This window comes from Cyanistes caeruleus, chromosome 8, assembly GCF_971803275.1.
Source record: "Cyanistes caeruleus chromosome 8, bCyaCae1.hap1.1, whole genome shotgun sequence".
NCBI classification, from domain to species: Eukaryota; Metazoa; Chordata; class Aves; order Passeriformes; family Paridae; genus Cyanistes; species Cyanistes caeruleus.
Window position 1 is genome coordinate 23,891,088 of NC_141708.1, and position 8,963 is coordinate 23,900,050.

Here is an 8,963-nt window from a genome sequence, read left to right on the forward strand (position 1 = left end):
GGTCCTCTTATTCAAGTAACATAGCATGGCACTGTGGAAATGTGTAAAAGGAATTTTCCAGTCATACTCCTTACTTTCTTTTAATGGATGTCATGACACAGAGCGAAATATTAGATGCAAGCAAGCCCTATGGTTTTGATTGTGGTTAGTCTGACGGTTCTGGTTTGCCTTAAGTGGAAGCTGATGAACAATGGTTTAAAAGGAGAAAGGAAAACAGCCTCAGCACTGAGGTCAGTCAGCCACTTCCTACACCCAGCTGTTTCAGTTTATTTTTTTAATTAAGTTTGGCTTAAATTAATGATGACAGTTTAAAGAGAACTCTTTCACCTATTTAGCTTACTTTACATCTGAAACCAAGTCCCTTCTGTCCAATTGCATTTTGTTACAAGATTTGCAGTTAGGTTCCTAAGAGCCCCTGGTTTCTCCCCACTTTATTTTGTCATCTCTCTGCTCAGCCATTGCCCTCTGCCCTTTTGTGCCCTTTCAAAGGAGGGCTAAAGCCATTGCCGCTGCGGTATGGAAACAAAGTGCCTCCTAATTGATCGTTAATACTGCTGGAGTGTGAGGATGTTGGGAATTGCTAGATCAAGCCCATTTACTCCAGCTTCTGGGTCAGCCCTTCAGATGCTATAAATCAGAATTCCTTCCTGCCTCCTTCACAGCTCAGTGTAGGTTTGCACCACGGAGGAGCTGGGTCAGGGGCTCTGCTCTGCACCAGCACCAGATCTCTGCTTCAGAATAGTGGTAGTTTATTTCCAGAAGTCCAAGAATCAGCAACTCTAGCACTGCTATAATTATCAGCAATTTAGGTGATGGGGAAAAGAAACAGAAGGCTTAATTTTTCAGAAATAATACAGCTTAAAACAAGTTTTCAAATACTGTGAGAGGCCACAGAGTTACACACACAGAGTGGGCACAGTCCCAATGGCATTTCTAAGCCAGTAGAGGCCCTGCTTTTTTTAACAAAATAACATCTCCTATGGGAGTTTTGGCTTCATTAATGTGGGGATTTCTTTAGCCCCTCACAGCTATCAGTTTAAACCTTCTCTCCAGGCTTGGCTACTTTTCTTTCATGATTAGAGCAATATTTTTTTTTTTTTTTTTTTTTTTTTTTTTTTTTTTTTTGACTGGGAGACCTCGCCCTAGTATTTAAGGTGAGAGCTGATGACTCATAACCAAAATAAGAAATGAAGTGCCACTCCTTATACCTCTCCCCATTTGCTAGGAAAGCAGTAGGAATTGCATCATCACTCACTGTAGAGAGAAGTGTGATCGCTTTGGGGGGCAGCCCTCTGTAAATAATGAAAACCTTGAGGATTTCTTAAATTAAAAAGAATCCCATGGCCTGAGTGGTACCATGTTTGGAGGTTCATGCAAGAATACCCAGGGGACTGCAGTCTTGAGGAGGCTGGCAAAACCAGACAGACTTGTGGTAGTTTGGTCATTCGTCGGTTGGAACCAGATTGTGTCTCATGCACCTCGCCCTTCCCAGTGAAAGTGAGCAGAGGGAGGGCTGCACGTAGTTACAAGATAATGACAGGACAGTCCCACACCCGACCCAAATCCCTGACAGAAATCAGCCTGAGCTGGGAAGAATGACAGAGGATGCACTTTGGGGTGAGTCTTTCACTTTTTCACAATATAGTTCCTAAGTTACAAATCAGTAATGGTGACAAATGTCTTGTGATGCCTAATTTTAAGAATGTTGTACGTTTTTGCCATCACACATATTCTTAATGAAATGACTGTATGGCAGGTCTGAGATCAAATGCAGCCTGTAGATATTAGGTGAATCCAATAGAAGTTTCTGGGCCAAATTCAGTTAAGATAAATAGCTATGTATTGACATACAAAACTTTCAGAAGTTGTGATTAGTGGCAAAGAAATTTGGTACTTTATATGCATCCAAGTAATGGGTCTAGAAACAAAAGTAATTGAGAAAATGTCCCTATCTCTGCTCTCCTCCAAAAGTACCTAAACCATCTGGTTTACTTGGGATGTCTTTTTCCTCCTTCATTATTACCAAGTTTTAGGCAAAAATAGAAGCATTTGAAAAATGTAATCACACGTTGTTTTCTTCCAAGAAAATCTACAGAACCTACTCTACTGAACTTTGCACAAATTCATGACTAACTTTGACTGACATTGAATGATGGTTTTTTTTAATGCTCCTCCGTGATGAAAGTCTCTTCACTTGAAAAAAATTACCCAGCTGTGTTTCTGGTGTTTGTCTAAGGTGTTAACAGCCAGACACAAGCACCTTGTTTTCAGTTTCTCCTGTCTTGGAGACACCACTTACATTTAGGCTTTTCTTTTACTGGCAGTAGCTGCAATGGTCTGGGCTTTAATCACCAGCAGCTGTAGAAATGAGAATAGGATTGGAAAAGCAAACGTTGTCCCCTTGAAGATCAGTTCAGTTCACATCTGCTTGCGCACTTTTTTCCTAGTATTACACACCAATTTAGTAAGGTTTTGTATACCTTGGGAACACATTCTTGGCTCTCTTCCTACCTTTGAGTTAAAATCACGTGTAAAATACTTATTGTGCAGGGAATGGTGATGTGAACCGGGAAGAATATCTTTTGTCTGGCTTATTTCAAAGTAAAATTATACAGAATTTAACTTATTGTTTTGCAGAGCCGTAAACCTCCACAGAACTCCTTCTGAAATTAATCAGACTAGTTGTGCTAGCCAAGCCAAGTGGATGCAGGAGTCTAACAGAAATCCAGCTTGATGTGGTATTTAATATCCAGCTTTTCATGTTGTAGCTTGATGGTACAACGCAGAGGAGATTTGCAGGCTCTGGACCATGGAAAAATCTATCACGTCCTGATGCCCATCCCACCCTTCTGGCAGAAGTTACTGGAGCAGGGTGGCAGAAGGGACAGTTTCCCTGCTCTTGGGCCACCCAGTTCACAGCACGTGGTGTATTCATTCCAGCATCTATTGATTTCAATTTGTGTTAACATGCTGGGCTGTGAGCTGCAGCAGGAGGGATCTCTGGTTCATGACTCCTGTTGGGTTCAGAAGAGCTGAGGTTATCACCTCAGAAGTAACCTCTTTAGCTACCAAAGTTGAAGCTGATTCAGCCATGAATCAGTGCCCTTAATTAATTCTCCTTTATAAAAGCCCAAAGCAATCATAATAATGTCAATGAAAAAAGTCCCAGATGAGAGTCTGATTGTTTTCTCAATATAAATAAAAAAAGTAGTTAAAAAGCTAAAAACCAAATGGCTCCTTGGGGGAATTGCTTGGGTCATTAATATATCACACACATATGTCAAAAATCTTATGTTAACAATTTAACCCCACAGCTTCTTAGGACAAAAATAATTACTAGTCTGAAAGAATGACTTACCTTCCCAATATTCTTTTAAACCAAATTGCATTGGTTGAAATGTAAGAATGCATTTTAAGTAGGAAAAATTGTGCCCCGAATAAGTTCAACTACACTCCGGTATTTTTATGCATCGAGGTTTCCCTTCTCTAAAATAAAACAACAAACAACGATTCACCTCACAATTTGGCCATAAATAGCTCATAAACATCACTGCTACCTACCAGCTCTCCCCAGTTTACATTTAAATAAAGAAATATGTCTTTTCTGTAGGTCTAAGTATAGAATAATCTTTCTTACTATCTGGGTAGATCTCTCCACTTGACATAGTCTTATTTATTCTCAGTCCTGCATACTTGAGACCTGTGATGAGAGATGCAAACTATAAAGGACTGTATGGAGTTTTGGTAGAGACTAAATTCTGAAGACTGCTGTGGTTAAGACAATATTGTTTTACTGCTCAGTACACCTGTATTAAAAGAGGTTGTAAAGGAGAAGTGCTATTCCAGGAAAAAAAATCTTCTTACTTTGGTCCTTGGATGTCCTTACATCCCCCTGGCCTCATAAGAATATGTCTGCAAACACTATTTCAGTGTGCAAGGGCTCGATGCAGGGAAGGGCTGATGGAGGTATAAGCTGGAAGAATTGATCACAATGAGCAGGAAAAAGCTCTCACCCCAACCCATCCCAAGGGACCACACCAGAGAGGGAAGCTGGGACCACAGGTCAATGGGATTGCATTAAATCCTGCCTGCAGTGCTCTGGATTTCAGTCCCTTGAAGGGGATTGGTTGTGTCAAGATACATAATTGTGGTCCTCCCCAGGTTGTCCAGTGACACCAGTGCCCTCACCACACCTAGGTAAAAGAGAGCTTGTGTTCCATGTGCCCACAGTGCACAGAGAGCCACCAGCATGGCACAAAAGCAGTTTCCTCAGGGGATGCTGTGTGGCAGGAGGAGCTGCAGAGGCACTGGAGAGCACAAACCCCTATGAGGTTTTGACCAGCCTCAGGTTAGGGAACAAACTTTGATGAAATCCAAGTTCTTTTGTCTCTGGTGTGGTGCCTGAAAGTGAATCTGTCTGCCCTGTATGGAACAAGTGCAGTAGTAAATGTGTCTGAGGGTGGGGGCAACTGGAGAAACCGAGTCCAGGACCAGAACAGAGGCAAGCAGCTGCATGGCCCAGATGCACGCTCAGAGAGAGCAGCTTCACTGCTTGTGGGTTAATTCCCACAAATATCTACAGGCTCCCTGGCACATAGCAAGCAAGTGATGGTAAAGCAAATTAACTACTGTCTGAAATCTGATTTGTAGCTTTTTTTTTTTTTCCTTTTTTTCCTTCTTTTTGTTTAATAACTGTGCTTCACTATGCACCTGAGAATATTTGTCTTGGTAATGATTAGGGAATAAAACCTCTGGCAGCAGGATTCTGCTAAAGGAGGTGAGGGCAACCCAGCTCTCATGCAGCAGCCTCACAAGCCTGGGTTTCATATAGCGTAGCTGGATGTTTGAGTGAAAGCAAAATAATTCTTCAAGTTCAAACTAGGGCATATTTAATCTTCTTTGGAAGTAACAACAAAAAATAAGCCAGTGTGCTTTTAAAGAGAAATCTAATAGAAGTAGATGAGCACACACCAGCCAGCCCTGCTGAACCTGGCCACTGCTGTGCTCCACAAACACATTTTGTCCTGCGAGAGTGGCCGGGAGCATGGCTGTGCCTGCTAGTTGTGAGCAGAGCTCCTGCTGAGACACAGCCAACAGGCTGTGGCACACAGAGCTAACATGGGAAAGGTTTAACAGTGCTCAAACTGGGAGGGGAAAAATCTCCTGTGAAACAGCCTCAGCCTGGTCCACCTGCAATAAATGTGTGGGTTCGTCAGCGGGCCTCTCCCACAGAGGCAGGGCACTGGGTGCTGTCAGTGCCACTCTCCTCCTGTGCTGGATTTTCACCATTTATAGAACCCTAACTGAAATATTTTTGCCTGTCAGCCTGGCACAAGGCTGGGACCTGCCAGGGCCAGGGTAACTCTGAGCCTGGGGCAGACTGTGCCCAGCGTACAGATGTGGGGCAGTGATGGTCTGGGGACACCGGCCAGAACACACAGGGAGAACTGGCAGAGATGGCATTAGCAATTGGAAAAGCAATGTTTGGGGTTTTTCCACTATTTAAACACAAGCTGTCAGAATCTGGCAGGTTTTTTTGTGGAGTGTAGTTACATGCACTTAAGTGACAACTGCATTTTAAGCCTCTGCTTTCCTTGCAGTAAAGCCACCACAGAAAACCTAAGCCCAGAGCCAGTACAGAGGGAGCTTCAGCCACCAGTGCCGAGCAGTTTCTCCCTGAGGAGGGCAGGTGGGGCTGCCAGGGAGCAGCCATGAAAATCCCTCTGCAGAAACACTGCCGTGTCCCCATGTGAGAGGAGGGAGACTGGAGAGCAGCCACAGCTTTGGCACAGCTCAGCTGAGATTCTGAGGTTGGAGTCACGAGCGTCCAGACCTAGGGACAGACTGATGAGAGAAGCTCGAGAGAAGGACGGTGCCCCAGCCTTCCAAGGGACAACCATGGACTTTGCCAGGGCTCCACCACTTTGGAGATGGGGAGCCCAGGCTTTCCAGCAGATAACAACCCCTGGCACCAGCTGCTCCCCAGGGATGTGTGTGTGCAGGTCCTGCTGGGTGGGCTTGGGCACCTTGGCCTCCAAGGGCCACTGGTCACATAAGCACAGTCAACAGCAGAGAGCTTTTATAAATTATTTACAAAAAGGGCAGGTGCAGGCTGTGAAAGGCATGGGTAAATTGCTTCCCCAGATAAATTTCTTTCTCAAGGGAAGATGAGGGACAACCATTTGCAAAGTTGGGTCTGCTAAGCTCCATCTAAGAGAGAAATCACAATGCAAGCTGGGCAATGAAGACAGGATGCCAGCTTTCTTTTTTTTCATGGGTTAAAATGGAGCCAGTTGCTGCAAACAACGGTGTAGATTTATTCAGCTGCAGAACTGGCACACAGCAGGTGCCTTGGAGGGACAGAGGGAAGGAGCAGAGGAAAAATGAAAAAGGCTGATGAGAGTGAGCAGCCTGGGAGAAACCTCTGGAAGGTTTGGGCATGCAGGCGGCTGCACTCATGCTTTATGTCACTGCAGAACATTAAATGAGCACTTAAAAAGATAATTAGCACCTTTTCATTGGACCAGAAATCAAAGGTGTAATTTACCAGAAGTCAGTGAACAATGTAAGAGATCTAATTTAATCACATTGCGTAGCATAGCCAGGGTGAGAAATCAGCAGCCCAACCTGGCTGAACAGCTGCACGTACAGCAAACGTGCCCTCAACAGGACAGTGCCACCAGCAGCAGAGCCACAGCTGCTGCAGGTGGTGAGGCCATGCAGGGTATTTGTGCTATTTGAATTCTACTGCATCATTTTAATTATTTCACAGTGAAACAGAGGGTATGCCATACACAGAAGAAAATGCTCTTGTCTAGAAGAGGTTGGCATGACAGTTCAGGTGTTCTCTTCCACAGCCTCTACACAGGCTGACAAGATCAGCCACCCCAAAGATCAGGAAGATGAGGAGGAAATGGAGGTTTTGTTTTAGCATCATAGATGAAAGGTGATCTTTCAATATTCAGATTTCAGTTTAGATCTGGACTGCCCAGTCTTGCCTTAAGGCTTTGGAATGGGTGATTCAGCTTCCTTCTACTTTTGGTATCAAATGAAGTGTTCAAAAGATCAATAAAAGGAAAAAAAACCCCACTATTAAATTTTAAGTGCCATATAAAGAAACTCAGCTTTAACTCAGTTATTTTTCAAGCCATAGCTACAGCACAAGGCATATTACCTTTATTGGGATTTCTTAAATAAAAATGTTAACTGTATGTGTGCACAGTTGTAAAATCAAGCTGTTAGCTAACAAACCTGCAGTACAGCAAATCATATTGAACATTATACCACTTAATGAGGATTAAACTTTGTCCCCCGAACACTACTGCCTTTCTCAGATTTGTCTTTTTTTGTCTTTTTTTTTTTTTTTACTTTTTTTCCCCCCTTGGTAAACCTTTATATGTGTTTCCATGGCAGCATGGAAAACCTGGAAGTCCTAAGCATGGTGGCCAGGACTCTAGATTAAAATGGCTAATCATATTGGCCACCTTTTGATAAAGATGGGCAGATCCCTGCCATCATCCTTCCCAGGGGTTCACAGATGCATCTGAAAAGGAGCTGAAAGGCAAGGCCTTTTTGTTTGTATCTGTCTTGGTTTGAAAAGACAGGTGCCTGCTAAGGAAGGCAGGAACTTCCTTTGAAATGGAAAAATGTAAATCCCCCCCCGCCCCCAAATTATTATAATCTTGAAATCAAGGGGCTCTCAGGCAAAGATATGGGTATAGGAATAACAGTCCTTTACTAGGAAAATGAAAATAAAAACGCAGTAGTACAAAAAGAACCTCACAGAGTCAGAATACAACCTGACACCCTGTTGGTCAGGGTGTTGGTAGCAGTCCAATTAAATGATGGCTGCAGTCCTCCTGCAGTGACAGATGTGGGTCTGTTGAAACAGAGATCCTGTAGAAGGGTGCAGTTTTCCTCTGAAGGTGCAGTGGTGGTGTAGAATGGTCTGGACTGCCTCTGGGAATCCAGTGGAGAAAGGCTCCCTGCTGTGTTCTGAGTCCCACGTTAACATCCAGGTAGGAACGTTTGGCTCCTCCCCTGGGTGGAGCATCTCACAACGGGATGATGTGATTTTATCAGTCATGAAGTGAGACTCCATGGCCCATTAGTAGAAGAGATCCCCCTGGAGAGAGGATGGGTCATGGAAGAGATAAAGAACACTGCCCCAGATGGTAATAGAATTCATACTTTTGGTTACATCTTGCACTGCAAGCCAAGACGGTATCCATGTATCCATGTGCAGCTCCTCTGGCAGCGATCACAGTAAGATAGGTAACAGCAGAAGGTAACAAACCTGAAAGGGATGTGGCCTCCACTGAACATGTCAAGAGAACCGTTTCTGCTGATTCAAATGATAGCCCTGACAGGAAGACCCAACCTCACTTTCTTAGAGATGTAACCTCAAAGGAACCCATGTGTGTAATAACCATAACATAATGAGACTACATAAACCAAAATTTCAAATTCTCAGCTTCTATTTTATCTGTGATTTAGCTCCTGCAGGAGTGTAAGTGACTGAGAATAGTCCAGACAAACAGTAATCGTTGCAATTCAAGAAAACTGAAAAAGCAGTAACCAAAGTAGTAAGCTGGCAATCCCTAGGAAATACAGTTTGCTTAAGGAAAATTCAAGCAAGGAAAGTATGTGTCTTTACTGCAAAACATCCACTCAACTCAAATAATATATTACCTGGTTCCTAATTATTATATCTAATTATAGATTGGCCTAAGAACACTGGCAAGGGAAATATGTTGTAAAATGTATGTTGAAATATTACTGTGCTATTGTTGAGTCAGCTCCTGGGATATGAGGCATTAAATATCAGAATGTCTGGCTGATTTCAGTGTTTTTATGTTGCTTAACCACACTGTTAAGATGTGTTGTTGCAAACTTCTCCTTGCTGGTTAAATTTAGCTTCTCTGTTCTCCAGGTGCAATCTGATAACTCCCGGAGAACTGTCT

The 8,963-nt window shown here is 43.3% G+C and overlaps 1 long non-coding RNA gene across 1 annotated transcript; it reads left to right on the plus strand.

The window, feature by feature from the left end:
- The first annotated feature begins 668 nt into the window (after positions 1-668).
- Positions 669-7,335, plus strand: LOC147651928 (uncharacterized). Its single transcript, XR_015289781.1, has 2 exons — positions 669-1,617; positions 5,601-7,335. It is a non-coding gene; the product is annotated as an uncharacterized LOC147651928 (long non-coding RNA).
- Positions 7,336-8,963: the final 1,628 nt, after the last annotated feature.